Here is a 21,362-nt window from a genome sequence, read left to right as displayed (position 1 = left end):
TAGACAAGAGTCAATAGATGGTGATGGATGGGGGAAATCATTTGTACATGTAATATAGACAAAGGATTAATATTCCTAGTGTTTGACAAGTTCCTGGGTGGCTCAGTGGTAAAGAATCTGCCTGCCACTTTACCATTCTTGGTAAAGAATTGAGATGTGAGTTCAATACCTGGGTTGGGAAGATCCCCTGAAAAAGGAAATGGCAACCCCCTCCAGTATTTTTGCCTGGGAAATCCCATGGACAGAGGAGCCTGGCAGGCTACAGTCCCTGGGGTCGCAAAGAGTCAAACATGACTTAGCAACTAAGCAACAACAATGTCAATTGATAGGGAGTGAACACACACCCAGTAGAAGAAGGGGTACAGGATGCTATGCTGGCCTTTCAGTCTGGTCCTCAGATCTGTTCTCCGCCCTGAGAGGATGCTCTGTGGATCTGCATCACTGAGGATCCTTGCTGGCTGTCTTGTTCATTAGGTTTGACCAATGGGCAAAACCAGTAAGAGATTTAAGGGCTGAAAGAGAAAAAAGTCAGGATGTTTCTCCTTTCTGGTGCTATGTTTCTGGCATGAGTGAAATGCTTCCACCCCAGGAGCTGCTACACGACATCTTTTCCTTCACAGTAACTACTCACTGGGCTTAGTGGGTAACACTAGTTTCTTGTCTTGTCCTTACGGCTTTGGGAGGAAGCAACAGATTCCCTCTGTTTCATTTCTGGGTGTCTCACCAGGTCTCCATCTTTCATTTACCCTCTTAGTTCTGCCCTCAGCTCTGTTAGAAGGGCCTTCATTACAACTCCTTCATTTGAACCATCCCAGATGAATTCGATTTTCTGCTGGGATCCTAACAGATACATAGGTAAATCAGGAATACACAGAAGAGGAAATTAAAATCATCAATAAAGATATGACAATAGCCTCAACCTCACTTATAGTCAGAGAAATTCAAATTTAAGTGACACGGGCAAAAAATAAGATCATTAATGATAACATGATGGAATGAGGACTCTCATTTATTGCTGATGAATGTACAACTTAGCATTACATTATTTGGGGGGAGTAATTTGGCAACATACATTAAGATTAAAGGGCTTTCCTAGTGGCTCAAGACAGTAAAGAATCCGCCTGCAATGCAAGAGACCTGGGTTTGATCCCTGGGTCAGGAAAATCCCTGGAGAAGGGAATGGCTATCCATAAAATCTCACATATCCTTTGACTCATTTCGGGCAATTCATCCTCAGAAACAAAAGCTGTAGGAAGCCAGGAATCTATCAATAAGCATGTTCACTGAAGAAACTTTCTGGGTTTAAAAAGGTGGACTTGACTCACCAATATAGGAATATTGAACATAGTACATTATAACTGTACAATCAGATATGAAATTGGCTGCTATTAAAGCAAATTGGATATAAATTTATTGACTTGAAAGGACATCATGAAATAAACACGTTGCCGTGCATGCATGCTAAGTCGCTTCAGTCGAACACGGTCTATAGTCTGTGTGGGGAAGTGAAAGTGTTATTCTGTCAGTGATGTCTGACTCTTTGTGACCCCCATGGACTATAGCCCGCCAGGCTCCTCTGTCCACAGATTTCTCTAGGAAAGAATATTGAGTAGATAGCCATTCCCTTCTCCAGGGGAATCTTCCCGACCCAGGGATAGAACGTGGGTCTCCTGAGTTGCAGGTGGATTCTTTACCATCTGAGCCACCAGTCTGTGTGGCAGAGATTATTAAATGTCCCCTCCCCATCAACGCCCAAGATATGTTCTTCCCCCTTCTTTTCCTTTGGTAACAGAATCTCTAAATTTTAACCAGGCATGCTTGATCAGCTAAAAACTGTCTTTCTAAGCCTCATTTGCAGTTTGTTGGTTTTAAATTATGGCCAAAGGAGAATGATTAGAAGTGATCTTTCCTTCTTTGAGAATCTCTTCTTAAAAGGAAAGGAAAACTCTCCCTGCCACCACCCCTTCCCCTTCCTGTTGCCTGGAATACAGACATGGTGTGAACCACCCTGGAAAATGTGGTTGAAACAACCCCCAAGGATGGTGGAGTTGCAAGATGGAAGAAGCTTGGATTCCAAGATGACTTCCCAGAACAGAACCACCTCACCAGTTTTGGACCACCCACCTTGGGCCTGATACTCAGAAGCAAATTTCCATCTTGTTTAAGTCGCAGATATGTTGATCTATATTATAGGAGCAGAATTGGAATCTTAGCTCAAAATAATTTAACTTCTGTAAAAAAAATAGTAAAGCCTTTGCATATATGTAAATATGGAGCTTAGAGAAAGATATGAAAAGATGCATACCAACCTTTTACCTTGGTAACAGAGAAAGTGGTTTGGAATAGAGTTGGGGATAATGCACTTCATCTCTATGGGAGAACACAACGTTCTTTCAACTGTATTCTAGAGAAGCTTTTAGGTTGCAAGGAGACTCCAGTGAAATGAAAGGAACTTTAATATAAGGATTATAGAAAGGTCCAATAGAATCTAAAATCAGGAACTCAAGTACAGCCGGGCTCATGGGAATTGGACAGTAGTCAGGAACCACGTCTGGTCTCTGCTTCTCTCTGTGGTCTTCTCCATCCTCCACCCTTCTGCACACATGCTTGTCCATTGTCCAAAAATAGTTGCACTTTGGCAATGTCTTCATCAGTGGTCCTCAAAAGTGTCCTCGGTCCACCAGCATCAGAAATACCAATTCTTGTGCCCCAATCCAGACCTAGCCAATTGCAAGCTCTGCAGTCTGTATTTTAACAAGCCCTTTGGGTGATTGTCAGGCACATTAAAATTAGGGAACCACTGGTCTAGATGATGTTTCACCTCTAAGCCTTAAACTCAATGGGCAATAGATGTTGCTTAATGTAAAAAAGAGTGACTCTTAATAGGCTCAATTTATCTTTTTTTTTTTCTTTTAAACCATCTCACACAAATGATAGGTCACTGGCTGGTTGATGGATTGTGTCAGGCATCTGTCCTTACTCCAATCAGTCTTTGACAGGGGTCAGGCTTACAATGTAATGCTTACCCTGTTACTGTACATTTGAAAAGTACAATTTTTTTTGCCATTATAGATGTTACTAATAATGAATATCTTCAGACATACACACATGTGTATCTTCACACAGACATGCATGTTCACAGGACAAAAAATAATGCATAATTTTATGGCTGTGTATCATTTTCTACTCCCATTAGAAATATGACATTATACCAGAGAGCTAGCATCAAATATTATAATTAAATTATTTTTGCTTCTTAGTTAACTGTGTCATTTTAAAAATGAAACAAGAATATGTTGTTTTATTAATAAAAGGGAGGGGGGATTCACAGTGAGTCAGATGAGAAGTTCATTTCAGAGAGGCACTGCCTGTGTTGTGAGAAGCAAATTTGTGAAAAGCACATAGTTGAAGGAAGGAGTAAGGGTTCATGGAGTGAGGTTGAGCAGAGGTCTTGGAAAGAATGCAAGACAGGAGATAAGATGGGTGGATAGCATTACTGACCCAATGGACATAAGTTTGAGCAATCTCTGGGAGATGGTGAAGGACAGGGAAGCCTGGCACGCTACAGTACATGGGGGTCACAAACAGTCCGACACAACTGAGCAACTGAACAACAAAAAAGCATATAAATAAATCTAATGGCTTTTTAATCTTAATTTTGTTTATTGTCAATATTTTAAAATGAAAAAAATTATGTATTTGAATATCTGGCTTTCATTTCAGTTCAGTCACTCAGTCGCGTCCGACTCTTTGTGACCCCTTGAATTGCAGCACTCCAGGCCTCCCTGTCCATCACCAACTCCCGGAGTTCACTCAGACTCACATCCATTGAGTCAGTGAGGCCATCCAGCCATCTCATCCTCTGTCGTCCCCTTCTCTTCCTGCCCCCAACCCCTCCCAGCATCAGAGTCTTTTCCAATGAGTCAACTCTTCACATGAGGTGGCCAAAGTACTGGAGTTTCAGCTTTAGCATCATTCCTTCCAAAGAAATCCCAGGGTTGATCTCCTTCAGAATGGACTGGTTGGATCTCCTCGCAGTCCAAGGGACTCTCAAGAGTCTTCTCCAACACCACAGTTTAAAAGCATCAATTCTTCAGTGCTCAGCTTTCTTCACAGTCCAACTCTCACATCCATACATGACCACAGGAAAAACCATAGCCTTGACTAGATGGACCTTTGTTGGCAAAGTAATGTCTCTGCTTTTGAATATGCTGTCTAGGTTGCTCATAACTTTTCTTCCAAGGAGTAAGTGTCTTTTAATTTCATGGCTGCAGTCACCATCAGCAGTGATTTTGAAACCATAATCACAGAAAACTAGTCAATCTAATCACACTAGGACCACAGCCTTGTCTAACTCAATGAAACCAAGCCATGCCCATGGGGCCACCCAAGATGGGCAGGTCATGGTGGAGAGGTCTGGCAGAATGTGGTCCACTGGAGAAGGGAATGGCAAACCACTTCAGTGTTTTTGCCTTGAGAACCCCATGAACAGTATGAAAAGACAAAATGATAGGATACTGAAAGAGGAACTCCCCAGGTCAGTAGGTGCCCAATATGCTACTGGAGATCAGTGGAGAAATTCCAGAAATAATGAAGGGATGGAGCCAAAGCAAAAACTCCAGAAAGAATGAAGGGATGGTTGTGGATGTGACTGGTGATAGAAGCAAGATCTGATGCTGTAAAGAGCAATATTGCATAGGAACATGGAATGTCAGGTCCATGAATCAAGGCAAATTGGAAGTGTTCAAATAGGAGATGGCAAGAGTGAATGTCAACATTCTAGGAACCAGCGAACTAAAATGGACTGGAATAGGTGAATTTAACTCAGATGACCATTATATCTACTATTGCGGGCAGGAATCCCTTAGAAGAAATGGAGTAGCCATCACGGTCAACGAAAGAGTCCGAAATGCAGTACTTGGATGCAATCTCAAAAATGACAGAATGATCTCTGTTCGTTTCCAAGGTAAACCATTCAATATCACAGTAATCCAAGCCTATGCCCCAACCAGTAATGCTGAAGAAGCTGAAGTTGAATGGTTCTATGAAGACCTACAAGACCTTTTAGAACTAACACCCCCCAAAAATATCCTTTTTATTATAAGGGAATGGAATGCAAAAGTAGGAAGTCAAGAAACACCTGGAGTAACAGGCAAATTTGGCCTTGGAATGCCGAATGAAGCAGGGCAAAGACTAATAGAGTTTTGCCAAGAAAATGCACTGGTCATAGCAAACACTCTCTTCCAACAACACAAGAGAAGACTCTACACATGGATATCATCAGATGGTCAACACCAAAATCAGATTGGTTATATTCTTTGCAGCCAAAGATGGAGAAGCTCTATACAGTCAACAAAAACAAGACCAGGAGCTGACTGTGGCTCAGACCATGATCTCCTTATTGCCAAATTCAGACTCAAATTGAAGAAAGTAGGGAAAACCACTAGACCATTCAGGTATGACCTAAATCAAATCCCTTATGATTATACAGTGGAAGTGAGAAATAGATTTAAGGGACTAGATCCGATAGATAGAGTGCCTGATGAACTATGGACGGAGGTTCATGACATTGTACAGTAGACAGGGATCAAGACCATCCCCACGGAAAAGAAATGCAAAAAAGCACAATGGCTGTCTGAGGAGGTCTTATGAATAGATGTGAAAAGAAGGGAAGCGAAAAGCAAAGGAGAAAAGGAAAGATATAAGCATCTGAATGCAGAGTTCCAAAGAATAGCAAGAAGAGATAAGAGACTTCCTCAGCGTCAATGCAAAGAAATAGAGGAAAACAACAGAATGGGAAAGACTAGAGATCTCTTCAAGAAAATTAGAGATACCAAGGGAACATTTCATGCAAAGATGGGCTCGATAAAGGACAGAAATGGTATGGACTGAACAGGAGCAGAAGATATTAAGAAGAGGTGGCAAGAATACACGGAAGAACCGTACAAAAAAGATCTTCACGACCAAGATAATCACGATGGTGTGATCACTCACCTAGAGCCAGACATCCTGGAGTGTGAAGTCAAGTGGGCCTTAGAAAACATCACTATGAACAAAGCTAGTGGAGGTGATGGAATTCCAGTGGAGCTATTTCAAATCCTGAAAGATGATGCTGTGAAAGTGCTGCACTCAATATGCCAGCAAATTTGGAAAACTCAGCAGTGGCCACAGGACTGGAACAGGTCAGTTTTCATTCCAATCCCAAAGAAAGGCAATGTCAAAGAATGCTCAAACTACTGCACAATTGCACTCATCTCACATGCTAGTAAAGTAATGCTCAAAATTCTCCAAGCCAGGCTTCAGCCATACGTTAACCATGAACTTCCAGATGTTCAAGCTGTCTTTAGAAAACGCAGAGGAACCAGAGATCAAATTGCCAACATCCACTGGATCATAGAAAAAGCAAGAGAGTTCCAGAAAAACATCTATTTCTGCTTTATTGACTATGCCAAAGCCTTTGACTGTGTGGATCACAATAAACTGTGGAAAATTCTGAAAGAGATGGGAATACCAGACCACCTGACCTGCCTCTTGAGAAACCTGTATGCAGGTCAGGAAGCAACAGTTAGAACTGGACATGCAACAACAGACTGGTTCCAAATAGGAAAAGGAGTCCATCAAGGCTGTATATTGTCACCCTGCTTGTTTAACTTCTATGCAGAGTACATCATGAGAAACGCTGGGCTGGAAGAAGCACAAGCTGGAATCAAGATTGCTGGGAGAAATATCAATCACCTCAGATATGCAGATGACACCACCCTTAGTGCAGAAAGTGCAGAGGAACTAAAAAGCCTCTTGATGAAAGTGAAAGAGGAGAGTGAAAAAGTTGGCTTAAAGCTCAACATTCAGAAAACGAAGATCATGGCATCTGGTCCCATCACTTCATGGGAAATAGATGGGAAACAATGGAAACAGTGGCAGACTCTATATTTTGGGGGTTCCAAAATCACTGCAGATGGTGATTGCAGCCATGAAATTAAAAGACACTTACTCCTTGGGAGAAAAGTTATGACCAATCTTGACAGCATAATAAAAAGCAGAGATGTTACTTTGCCAAAAAAGGTCCGTCTAGTCAAGGCTATGGTTTTTCCAGTAGTCATGTATGGATGTGAGAGTTGGACTACAAAGAAAGCTGAGCACCAAAGAATTGATGCTTTTGAACTATGGTGTTGGAAAAGACTCTTGAGAGTCCCTTGGACTGCAAGGAGATCCAACCAGTCAGTCTTAAAGGAAATCAGTCCTGAGTATTCACTGGAAGGACTGATGTTGAAGCTGAAACTCCAATACTTTGGCCACCTGATACGAAGAGCTGACTCATTTGAAAAAAACCCTGATGCTGGGAAAGATTGAAGGTGGGAGGAGAAGAGGACGATAGAAGATGAGGTGGTTGGATGGCATCACTGACTCAATGGACATGAGTCTGAGTAAGCTCTGAGAGCTGATGATGGACAGGGAGGCCTGGTGTGCTGCAGTCCATGGGGTCACTAAGAGTCGGACACGACTGAGTGACTGAACTGAACTGAACTGATTCATTAAAGAAAGAATCCTCACCCAGGAGTTTTTAAAAAGCTTACAGTATCATATAATGTCTTTATGTTTAGCTGAGTTTATTTCCAGACTCTCATTTTTGTTCACTGCTATATGTTGATTTTCTTTTTCTTTTCTTTTGCCAGTAATGTATTATATTCCTTCTTGCTTTTGTTAGATAACCTACTTACTTATAAAAGTAATTATCCAGGGGACTCAAGACTGAATCCTATTATAAAAGTTTGGCTATTTGGGGGGTGAATATTTAATATATAACAAATCTATATAATATTAATAATATGTACATTTAGCAGACAAAATCACTAATTTTTATTAGTATAAAATAGTACATATCCTTTGTAAAGTTATTAAAATTTTATTGAGATATAATTCGGATGTCATACAGTTGACCTGTTTAATGGCTTTTAGTATATTCACAGATATGTGCATCCACCTCCACAATCAGTTCTAGAACATTTTTATTATCCCCCAAAGAAACCTCATAGCCATTAGCTGTTGCTTCCCATCCTGCCCTCCATTTCCCCCAACCTGGGCATTACCAGTCTATTTTCTGTCATCTGAACTTTCCATATAAATGGAATCATATAGTATGTGACTGGCTTTCAGAGATCATTTGTTTTGAAACACATGTCAATATTTCATTTAGTATAGTAATTTTATAATAGTAATTTATACTAGTAATTTACTATACGGGATATAATATATTTTATTTATTTACTCATCAGTTGGTGAACATTTGGTTTATTTCTACTTTTTGGCTATTATATTTTTAAAATTAATTATTATTGAAGTCCTGTTGATTTATAAGCTTGTGCTAAATTCTGCTGTGCAGCAAAGTGAATCAGTTGTATATATACATATGTGTGTGCTGTGTTAAGTTGCTTCAGTCATGTCTGACTCTGTGTGACACTATGGACTATAACCCACCACGCTACTCAATCCCTGGGATTCTCCAGGCAAGAATACTGGAGTGGTGTGCCATGCGCTTCTCCAGGGGAACTTCCCTACCCAGGGATAGAAGTTGAATCTCTTACATCCTTACATCTCGTGCATTGAGAGGTGGGTTTTTCACCACTATGCCATCCGGGAAGCCCGATATATATCCACTCTTTTAGATTCTATTCCCATATAGGTCACCATGGAGTACTGAGTAGCACAGTTCCCTGTGCTATACAGTAGGTTCTTATTAGTTATTTATTTTATATTAGGAGTGTGTATATGTCAATCCCAATCTCCCAATTTATCCCTTTCCTACTTCCCTCATTGGTAACTATAAACTTGTTTTCTATATCCATGACAATTGTTTTCATTGTCATTGAAATGAAATAAGGTTCATTGTTTTGTAAATAGGTCCATTTGCACCATTTTTTTTTTTTTTAGTTTCCACATGTCTCACATGGTATTTGTGTTTCTCCGTCTGACTTCCTTCTGGGGTATTATAAACAATGCTGCCTGAACATGTGTGGATTTTTTGTGTGTGAACATTTGCCTTCATTTGTCTTGAGATGATACCTAAGAGTAGAATTGCTGGTTCATATTGCAGTTTTTTTTTTTTGTTTTTTTTTTGTGCAGTTTTTATAATATAAAACTGTATGAAGTGAAAGTCATCTGATATCCTCCCAACCTCCTCCACCCTCCAAATGAACCAAGTACTTTCACATTTGGTATCATGTTTTTTTTTCTAAGTGTATGTACCCCCTTTTCTTCCTTGTTTTAATATACTTCATTTACTTTCTTTTCTTTTTTAAAATTTTCTTCTTTCCTCTTCCTCCCCGCTCCCTCTCTTTAACAAGAATTGGAAAGGACTCAATAGAGGAACAACCACTGCAAAGCCCTCCATGCTGGCTGTCCATTATTGAGAACGTGAGCCTCACTGTCCCCCTACTCAACAGTCCCTCTCTGTACCTCCATAGGAAATAACCATTGTTCAGAGTGAAATCATCTCATGTAGCGGAAGACACACTCGTGGGCAGTTCTTAATCTTCATCACCATCCGCCCTGTCCCTGCTCGCGTCAGGTTAAGGTGAGGAGTGGGGCTTGCAAAGCACAGTTGATATTTATCAAGAAAACCAAAACCATTGCATATTTATTATACTGCAGTAATAAGACCCTTTACAGTTATCTGTAATTTCTCTCACCAATCCTAATAGATTTTAGTTGACTCTTGGATTTTCTAAGAATACAATTATATCTCTGACAAACAGCTTCTATTTTTCTTTTCCTATATTTTCCCTCACTTTGCTGTTACACCAGAACGCTCTGACAAACAGCTTCTATTTTTCTTTTCCTATATTTTCCCTCACTTTGCTGTTACACCAGAACGATGGCTCTCTATTCCATCATACTTGTAACAAAAATTACGCACCAACATCTTTACTAATCTGAAATTAGTAAACATCTGAATTCATGGGTTATAAACTACTTAACCTCATGATTTCTAAACATCAATATATGTCATAATGTAAAGGAGAAAGAAAGCATAATTAGTTTATAATAAGATAGTAGTATTTCAATACGTAAAAGTTGGGCACACAAATATACCAACAGTCATAAGAAAGTTGCAGATGCCTCTGTCTATGAGCATTATTACTGGGAATGTGACCACTACACATTTATATAAACACAGACGTGGCGTATTCAGATGCCTATAGTGGTGACAAGGTTTTTCTAGTCAACAACTCAGAAAAATTTGAAAAAAAAACAAAGTATAATACTCCATCAAATTATGTGGTAGCTTTATTCCTGGGAAATTTTCATTACATGTTGTTGTTGTTTAGTCACTAAGTCATGTCCTACTCTTTGCAACCCCGTGGACTGCAGCCCACCAGGCTCCTCTGTCTGTGGGATTTCCCAGGCAACAATACTGCAGTAGGTTGCCATTTCCTTCTCCAAGGGATCTTCCCAACTCAAGGATCGAACCTGCATCCCCTGCATTGACAGGCGGATTCTTTACCAACGAGCCACCAGAGAAGCTCCTCATTATATGTTAAGTCCTTGAAAAAAAATGCCTTGTGTTTATATATACATATGTATGAAACAAAGTAGTAGGACATGAGAAAGGTGCGTGGAATGTGGGGCAGTTTTTTGATCTGTAGGACTGTTCTTGTATCACAAATATCTAGTATCTTGGGTTCCTACCCAATGTTTACCATGATCATACCCCCCCCAACCCCAATCATTATATTAACCAAATATGCTTCCTTTCTTCCCTCACATTTCCTAGGATGTATATGTATATGGCTCTCCTAGGATGAGTCCCAGAGATGACTTTAGAAAGACCCTCCAATGCAATGGCACTTGTAATTGAAATACTTTCTTTGTCAGATGAATAATCTTTACCGGTCAAGGAATATTACTAGTTTCTACTTGTTTTTTTTTTTTTTGTTTCTGGAATGTGAGTTTTAACTTGTATTAAATACTTATTTAGTGCTTATTGAGGTGGTCTTGTGGAGAAGGCAATGGCACCCCACTCCAGTACTCTTGCCTGGAAAATCCCATGGATGGAGGAGCCTGGTAGGTTGCAGTCCATGGGGTCACTAGGAGTCGGACATGACTGAGCGACTTCACTTTCACTTTTCACTTTTCACTTTCATGCATTGGAGAAGGAAATGGCAACCCACTCCAGTGTTCTTGTCTGGAGAATCCCAGGTACGGGGGAGCCTGTTGGGCTGCCATCTATGGGGTTACACAGAGTTGGACACGACTGAAGTGACTTAGCAGCAGCAGCAGCAGCAGAGGTGGTCTTGGGGTCATACTCCCTTATCTATAGAATGATTTATATTAACAGCTTTTCTATTATCTGTCTCACAGTTTTAATATAAATTACAATACATTAAAATAGCTGGAAAGTTAAAACTCCTGGGTTTCATTTGCTTTTATATTGTTCTTTAAAATACTAGCCTACATACTTTGTTTTTCAATCAACTTTTGGAGAAATAATTTGCATACAATGAAATCCATTTATTTAAAGTACAGTTTAATGGATTTTGACAAATTTATATATCCATGAAATCACCACCATAGTTCAGATATAAAATATTTCCATCATTTTTCCTATGTCCTTCTATAGTCAGTTCCCCTCTACCTTTAACTCCAGGCAACTACGGATTGCTTTCTGTCAATATAGATTAAATTGATTTCTTAGAGTTTCACATAAACGGAATCATACAGTATGTACCCCTATGTCTGACTTCTTTCATTCAGCAGGTTTCTGAGGTAGGTTCATGCTTTGTGTATATCCTTTTATAGTTTTGTGTATCTCCTTTTAAACAGGAATAGTTTATTCCTTTTTACTGATGATTAATATTCTATAATTTTATCTGATTAACATTTGGATTGTCTCCAGCTTGAGCTGTTATAAATAAAGCTGCTATAAACATTCATGTGAAGGTTTCCCCAGTGGCTCAGCAGTAAAAAATCTACCTGCAATGCAGGAGACTTAGGTTTGATCGCTGGACCAGGAAATGGCAATCCACTCTAATAGTCTTGTCTGGGAAATCCCATGGACAGAGGAGCCTGGAGGGCTACAGTCCATGAGGTCACAAAGAGGCAGACACAGCTGAGCACACACGCAAACATTAGTGTACAAATCACCATGTGAACGTGGGTTTCCCTTTACCTATGGCTGGGATGACTGGCTCCTATGGTGTTTAACTTTATAAGAAACTGCCAAACTGCTTTTCAAAATGGTTTGAAATACTATATTCCCATCAGTAATATTGATTGATGGAGAAGGAAATGGAAATCCACTCCCGTATTCTTGCCTGAAAATTTTCATAGACAGAGGAGCCTGGTGGGTTATAGTCATGGAGTAGCAAAGAGTTGGCCGCTACTAAGCACACAGCACACGCACGCACAATATTGATTAGAGCCTAATTCTTGCTTTCAAGCAGGTCTCCATCCCTAGGATGGAGTCTAGTCTACCCTCTCCCAATCTTTGTCATTCTGTGGATAAGCGGATGCCTAAATTTGAGGGAGGAAAGAGGAGGGAAAGGTGTGGAAGGTGTGGGGTCACAGCGTGGGTATGCTGAGTTGCACAGTAGCCCCCTTGGTGGGCACTGCCTGGGCATCTATCTTCTCAGACAATGTGGCAATGACTCCAGATTCTCACCCTGGGACTTGATTCAGCAAGTGCTGGACAAAGACAAATACTACAAGGGAAGAGGAAGTCGATAGAAAGGGCCCACTGTCATGTACGTGAATGACCCTTTGTGCTTGTTTTTTATAGAATGGGAATCCTCAGCCTTTTCTCTTTTTCGCTGTCAGAGAAATGTGCTTGCTTAATTGCATCCCCTCCCCCAGCCCTTCACCATATTCCTAGCCAAAGAGGAACCAAAAGTTCTGCTGTCAAAAGGGGAAGACAAGGTAAAGCGACTGTCTCCAGACAGTAAAAACTCACATAAAACTAATTTTAAGTTTACACAGCCCCAAGCAGCTTCAGTCGCTAGGTCTGCAGGACATAGGTCTTCCAGTCATTAGACAAATAGGCCATGGTGGTTGTGTACCATTATTTCATCTGAGTTTTCTGGTGGCATTGTGGGCAGCTGCAGGCTGTGTCTTGCTAAGTCATCCCACTGTTACTGAGATGTTAAGTGGACACAGAATGCACTGATGGATACCCAATCAGAAGGGCTTGTCCAACTGCAGCAGCAGCTTAGCTGTCACTCCGGCACAGATGGCCTCAGCTGCAGAGAGTTGCCTTGTCCCAGGGCATGCCTTCCCAGGCTGGCCCGCTGATAGTGGGGGTGCGGAGGTTGCTGAAGCCCAGGTCTTTGGGACCAACAAGGCATGGGGCAATTCTGATGGTCTGGTTAACTCTGGAGCTCCAGTGGGGTTGGCTGAGGCTATCCAAAATCTTTTTTTTTCTTTAATACTTTATTTATTTATTGACTGGCCTGGGTCTTCGTTGCTACATGTGGGCTTTCTCTAGTTGTGGTGCATGGGCTTCTTATTGTGATGGCTTCTCTTATTGAAGAGCAGGGGTTTCAAGGTGCTTGGGCTCAGTAGCTGCACCACGTGGGCTCAGTAGCTGCAGCTCTTGGGCTCAGTAGCTGTGGGACATTGGCTTAGTTACCCTGCGGCAGGTGGAATCTTCTCAGAGAAGGGAACAAATCTCTGTCCCCTGCACTGGGAGGTGGATTCTTAACCACTGGACCATGAGGGAAGTCCAAGGCTGTCCAAGATCTTAACTTCTTCTGTCCACTCTTGCTCCTGCCTTCCTTCCTTTCCACAGATGTTACTTCTAAGAGCACTTCCTAGTAAGCATTTGGCACCCTAAAGTCTGTCTCAGAGTCTGCTTCCTGAGAACACACCTGGAGCAATGATTTAGTAAAAAGTAAGCTGTGAATTTGTATGAGTCTATGTGTGCAATGAATGAATATATACTTCAGTTCAATCGCTCAGTCGTGTCCAACTCTTTGTGACCCCATGAACCGCAGCATGCCAGGCCTCCCTGTCCATCACCAACTGCCAGAGTCTACCCAAACCCATGTCCATTGAGTCAGTGAATACATACTTACAAATGCACAAAAAATTTGTGGAATCATACTGAAAATACTGTTAACAATACCTACCTCCACGGACAAGGGCTAGGATCTTTGGGGAGCAGAGAGGTTTTACTTTATACTCTTTACTATAAGCATGAATTTCTTTTTCTTATATAATTTAAAAAATCTTTAATTTTAAAGAGACATTGGATTGCAATATACAGAGTTGTCACAGCTACCATTTGGAGAACACCTTGACTCCCTATACATTAGCATGCATTCTTTAATCCTCTCAACGATGTGGGGAGGTGAGTTTCATTGTCATGCCATTTTACAGAGGAGGAAGCTGAACTTCAAAGGTGCCAAATGACTGGTCCAGGAGCATCTGTCACCCAGCAGTGGAGACAGAATAGACTCAGGCTCACCTATCAAAGTTCAGGTACTTTCTGAGCTCAGTCAGTGTGCATGTCCTTCTGTCAGTTCAAATGATAACCTGTCTTCTACGTGGACAGTGTGGTGTGATGGAAGGAACAACGAACTGGCAGTTGAGTCGAGCTTCGGTCCTGTCACTATCTTTAGAGACCTCTGAGTCATTTACTGTCTCCATGCCGCACTTATCTATAAAAACTCGAAAGGCAGTTTGGTGTAGAGAAGAGATCTAAGGGCCGTTGGGTTTGACAGAGCTGAGTCCTGCTAGTTACTGTGTGATTTTTAACAAGTTATTTAACCTTTCTGAGCCTCAGTTTTCGATTCTCTAAAGCAGTGAAAATGGTCTGTAAGTCTCAGGGTTGTTATGAGAGTTAAACAAGGTAATGTAACAGCACTTTATATACTGCAGACACTCAAGAAAGAATTTCCTCCTCCTTGGAATGTAACCTTTAGTCCTTATAGTAAAGAAAAAAAATTGTCTGTAGATTTAGCATAGGTAGCAACACTTAGTTTGGTAAAGAAAATATATTTAATGTATGTGAGAGAACCGGTTTGGGATTCTTTTGTAGATTAGCCGAACAAAGGAACCATTTTTCTCATGACCATTGTTTAACCTCATAAGCTCCACAGGAGTGAAACATCTCTGAGGGGGATGGGCTACCTTGGATGGGAACAAGGAGGGCAAGAGATTCCACTCGGAAAGTGTGAAGGGAGAAAAATCAATCCCTAGATTTGGGGAGAGCGGTGCTGTCATGGATTCAATGGTGCCCGTGAAAGGTATGCCCACTTCATGACCCCAGAAACCTGTGAATGTGACCTAGTTTGGCAAAAAGGTGTATGCAGATGTGATGTCAAGGTGAGATCATCCTGAATTACCCAGTGGACCCTAAGTCCAATCTCAAGTGTCCTCATGAGAGATGTGGAAGACAGACAAAGAGACAAAAAGCCCATGTGAAGACGGAGATGAGATCTGGGTTACGCAGTCTACATGCAGCTCCTGGAACCACCAGGAGGTGGAAGAGGCAGGATTGTCCCCCAGCCCTTCAAGGGGTCTTGACTCTGAGAACACCTAGACTCCAGACCCTGCTCAAACCTTGATTTTGGACTTTTGGCCTCCTGAACTGTAAGGATGAATTTCTGTTGTTTTAGGCTCCTCAGATTGGGGTAATTTATCCCAGCAGCCACAGGAAACAAATTCAAATGCAAAAGAAGCTTTTAGTGCCAAATCTGGGAAAAGAATCAAGGTTAAAAGACATCCCCCAAAAGACCTATTTGACTAAATATTTAGGGTTAAGGAGTAAGAATCAGATATCATCTAGATGACATGTTGACCCTCTGAAACTAAGTCAGATGAAGAAGGAAGTAGATTGGCGGAACCGCCAGGAGTTAAGGGCAAGAAACAGAAGAGGCCGTGTTTCATGAAGTGAGAGTCACATCATTTCAGATCCTGACCCAATAACGGCAGAATGGATTCTCCCAACACTGGGAAATCCGATAAGGGCATATAGAGATGTGACCGTGTTCCTGTTAGGATAAACAATATATATGTATAATAGGAGATGTTCAAGAAGCAGGAAGGGTGTCCTTTCAAGGAGCCAATGAGTACTGTCACGTGCTTTCCTCAAACTCAGAGGTGTGAGAGGAGCAACCGACTGATCTCTAGAGAAGGATCTCGTGCAGAAATGCATCAGAGAGAAAGGGTGTGAAAACAACCTAAATGTCCAACGCCAGAGGGCCGGCTAAGTGACAGCATGGCCACACAATGGGACACAATGCAGTCACTAAAGATAAGGCTTCTGACTAATAGTCATTCGAATGAAAGATGTTCAAGACATATTAAGTGCAGAAAGCAAGCGATAAAACAATAGGTACAATATATCCTCTTCTCTTGTGAAGATAACAGTACCTGCCTTGTGGGGGTGCTATAAGAATTTAATTACTATATGTAATGGGCTGAGTAGTACCTGGAACTTGTAGATGTCATACATCATGACAATTATTATTACTACATCACTACTTTCTAGTATTCAGGTCCATAATTCTGACCTCTGGGGGTGTTTTGGAATTTAGAATTTTTCAGATTTTACAAAGGTGCCCAATTATGGAACATATTCAGTCTCTTTGAGGCAGCAACCAAACCCATTAATCTTTCTGCAGTGAAGCATGACTATTCATACTAATTGGGATAGCTAAAGACTATAAACAGCACTACTTCAGTTTGGATTAGGCTGCACAGCCAAACAGATTTGCTGCAAACTTAAAAAACAAAAGCAAAAAGGTTTTACTTTCTGTATCATAGATGAGGGGTTGTAAGCCTGTGTTCCACATGGGCATCAGGAAACCAAATGCTGTTGCTGGTTGATGGAATTACAGACCGTTTTTATTTTCACTTTTCACTTAGTCATGTTTTAAATTTTTCTGCAATTAGAATTTATTATTATTACATTGCTATAGTTTCCTGAATTTTAATCTATTTTGATAAACATAACACAGGAGGAATCATGCATGGACCTCAAAAGGATCTTAGTCAATACCAGGCTCACAATTCTCATTTTTGCCCTTAAGAAAATAGTTTTCTGGTGAAAGTGGAACACTTAAGTAGATGGAATGGAGTTTTCAAATCCTTTTCTTGGGCCTTTAAGCCAATCCCAGCCAACAGTCAATATCCTGGAAGATCAAGCCCCCAGGAATCTTAATTTAACCAGGGCTTACCAAATGTCTGCTGTTAAGTATGTACTTGTTTTATATTAAAAGGTAAAAACAACAACAGACTGGAAGAGAATCGTGAGAATGCGGGAGGGAAAAGGGAAGTCTGTGTGGACAGTGTCAAAGGAATAAAGGAAAAAGGAGCAGGTGAGGCAGAGTTCTCTTTCCTGCCTTCTGAGGAAGGGATAGGAGGAGTTTCAGCGGAGCAAGGAAACAGGTAGAGGGACAGTGAGTGAGAAGCAGAGGAGAGTGAACTGTGTCAAGAGCCAGGAAGGAGGTGTAGGTAGTTGAGCAAAGCTGTGGTCCAGCGAAGCGGGGTGAGGTTGCTGCTGGAGGCTGACTTTGCAGCTGAGGAGACAGCAGGGCCCCAAGGGGAAGTGTTCATGTTAGAAGGTCTGCGGAGGCCCTGCTGGGTCCTGCAGGCGGTGGAACTGAGGCCCTTTCCTGCCCAGCTACTTGGGCGCTTGAACAATTTGAGGACGGAAATTACAAAATCAAGAGGAAATTTCAATGAGCGTATGTAGAATTTTCTAGTGGTTGAGAATTTCTTAGAGTGAAAAACTAGGAATGTGAAAAATATATGTATAAGATTTTAAATAATATGTTGTGTTTCTATATAACACATATGATAAGATTGGATTGCTGATTGTAGAGGGACTTTTGCCAGAAGGATGGGCAGCCTTGAAAAAGAAAGTGACCCTAAGCCAATGGAAATCACAGAAGAGGGATGCAAAGCACCTGCAGAAAATCTAAATAGAAATGGAGCTTTTGATTAGGCAAGTCGTGGCACAAACTTCAAAGACATGGAAAGTTATCAATCAAGAAAGTCAAATATGACTACACTGTGAAGTGGAAGAGAGAGAGAGGGAGACAAACATGTTTAAATAATAATGGGAAAGAGCCGAAATTCCCTGGCAATTCAGTACACTTTCACTACCAAGGGTTAGGGTTCAATCCCTGGCCAGAGGGCTAAGATCCTGAAAGTCACGCAGCATGGTCAAAGAAGAAAAAGGAGAGCATGTCTGAGAGGAAGAGTTTGAAGATGGAGGAGGCAAAGACCCACAGCCATCTTGTTTGATGATGATGATGATGATGGCTTATCCCAATGTTTTATCCCTGACTATGTGTCAGAAAATTTGTTATGTTTTTAAAGTAATTTTAGAAATCTTTCCATGATGGAGATTTTCACAATCACAGATCTAATAAATGTCAACATTTTGCCAATCTTGTTTCCTCTAATAAATAAATAAACAGGACCAAAGGGTTGGAAAGTTCATATAAAAATATATTTCTGGGCCCTAAAATACATTTTAACAAATTTTTAAAAATAGAAATCATATAGAAGTATGCCCTCAGACCACAGTAGATTTAAGCTAGAAATCAATACAGAAAGATAGTTGGAAAATTCCAATATATTTGGAGATTAAATAATATACTTCTAAATAATGCCTGGGTTAAAAAAGAAATGTCAAGAGAAATTTAAAAAACATGCTGAACTAAATGAAAACAAAAATACATCTTACCAAAATTTGTGAGTTGTAGCAAAAAGAGGGCTTAAAGGCAAATTATAGCATTATGTGTATCTATTAGAAAAGAAGCAAGATATTCCACCTTATAAAATTAGAGGAAGTAAAGAAATATTAGCTTAAAGCAACCAGAAAAAAAGAAAAAATGTAAAAGCAAACATTAATGCCCTTGAAGACAGAAAAGCAATAGAGAAAAATTAATGAAAAAAAATCCTTTCTTTTGAAAAAAATCAATAAAAATGATAAACCTCTTGCCAGGTCAAGTTTAAAAAAAAAGCTAGAGAGGACAAAAAAATGAATATCAGAAATGGGAAAGGAGTCATCTCTACTAGACATTGAAAGAATAAAAAGATATTATTAAAAAAGAATAAACTCGGTACCCACAAATTTGCTACCTTAGATGAAACAGACAAATTCACTGAAAGACAGAAACTACTAAAACTCATACAAGAAGAAATAGATAATATAAACAGACCTATAGCTATTAAAGAAATTGGATCGATAACTAGTAACCTTCCAAAACAGAAAGCACCAGACCCATGTGGGTTCACTGGCGAACTCTACCAAACATTTAAAAAATAAATGATACCCATTCTATATAATCTCCTCCAGAAAATAGGAAGTAGAGGGGATACATCTTAACTCATTGTAAGATTCCAGCATAACCCTAATGCCAAAGCCAGATGAATATAAGAAAAGGAAACTATGAACCAATATCTCTTATGAATGTTCTCAACAAGATATTAGCAAATCAAACTCAACAATGTATACAAAATTATACATCACAACACAGTGGGATTTATTCCAAGTATACCAGGCTGGCTAAACATTAAAAAAATCAATAATGTAACACATCACATCAACAGGCTAAAAAGAAAAAAAACGTATGACTACGTCAGTAGGTGAAGGAACAGCATTTGACAAAATCTAATTCTCATTCATTGTAAAAACCCTCAGAAAACTAAGACCAGAGAGAACTTTCTCAAGTTAATAAAGAACATCTACAAAAATTTATAGCATTTTCTTTTTTTTTTTTTGGCCCTGCTATGTGGCTTGCAGGATCTTAGTACCCAGACCAGGGATTGAACCTGGGACCACAGCAGTTAGAGTGCAGAGTTCTAACCACTGAATTGCCAGGGAATTCTCAAGCTAGCCTCAGTCTAATGATGAGAAAATAGATGTTTCCCCCCTATGACTAGGAACAAAGCAAAGATGTTCCCTCTTACCACTCTTATTAAATATTTTACTGAAACTCCTAGATAATACAGAAAGATAACAAAAGGAAGTAAAAGGTATTCAGATTGGTAAGGAAGAAATAAAACTGTTTTTGCTTACAGATGACATGCTTGTCTATGTAGAAAGTCCCAAAGAACTGACACCAAAGCTCCTAGAACTAATAAGCTATAATAACAGCAAGATTCCAAGATAAAAGGTCCATTGCTTTACTATATATCAGCAATGAACAATTGGAATTTGAAGTTAAAAACACAGTATCATTTACCTTAGCACTGAAAGAAAGAGAAATTCTTAGATGTAAACCTAACAAAAATATACATAATCTATATGAGGAAAACTACAAAACTCGATGAAAGAAATCAAGTGAAAGTGAGTCTCTCAGTCGTGTCCGACTCTTTGTGACTCCATGGACTGTAGCCCACCAGATGCCTCTGTCCATAGAATTCTTCAGGCAAGAATACTGGAGTGGGATGCCATGCCCTCCTCCAGGAGATCTTCCCAACTCAGAGATTGAAGCCAGGTCTCCCACATTGCAAGTGGATTCTTTACTGTCTGAGCCCAAGAATACCTGGAGTGGGTAGCCTGTCCCTTCTCCAGGGGATCTTCCTGACCCAGGGATAGAACTGGGGTATCCTACATTGCAGGCAGATTCTTTACCAGTTGAGCTACCAGGAAAGAAATCAAAGAAGAGCTTAAAAAATGGAGAAATATTTCATGTTCATCAATAGGAAGACTAAATACTGTTAAGATATCAATTCTTCCTAAACTGATTCAAATTAATCCCAGTAAAAATCCCAGCAAGTTTTTTTTTTTTTGTGTGTGTGTGTGTGTGTGTATCAACAGATTTATTTTAAAGTTTATATAGAAAGGCAAAAGCCTGAGAATAGGCAGTTCAGTGCTGAAAAAAGACCAAAGTTGGAGAACTGACAAGACTTACTTTAATGTTACAAGAATCAAGATGAGGTGGTATTGACAAAAGAATAGACAAATAGATCAATAGAACAGAATAGATAGTCCAAACATAGACTAGCACAAATACAGTCAATTGATCTTTGACAAAGGGGAACAGGCAATTCAACAGAGAAAGGACAGTCTTTTCAACAAATTGTAATGGAAAATTGGACATTCATATGCAAGAAAATGAATTTAGACACAGATCTCACATATTTCACAGAAATTAACTCAAAATGAATCACAGATATAACTGTAATCCAAAAAAACCTAAAATTTCTAGACAATAATATAGGGGAGAATCTAGGTCCCCACAGGATTAGCTATTACTTTTTCGATACAACACTAAAAGCATAATACATAAAAGAAAAAATTGATTAAACAGTCTTTATTAAAATAAAAAAAATTTACAAAAGACATTTCAGAGAATAGAAAGATAAGGCACAGGTTGAGAGGAAATGTTTTAAAACACGTATTTGAT

The sequence above is a fragment of the Oryx dammah genome, unplaced genomic scaffold (assembly GCF_014754425.2).
Source record: "Oryx dammah isolate SB20612 unplaced genomic scaffold, SCBI_Odam_1.1 HiC_scaffold_14, whole genome shotgun sequence".
NCBI lineage: Eukaryota > Metazoa > Chordata > Mammalia > Artiodactyla > Bovidae > Oryx > Oryx dammah.
The sequence above is the reverse complement of the archived record's forward strand: the minus strand, read 5'-3'. Positions refer to the sequence as shown.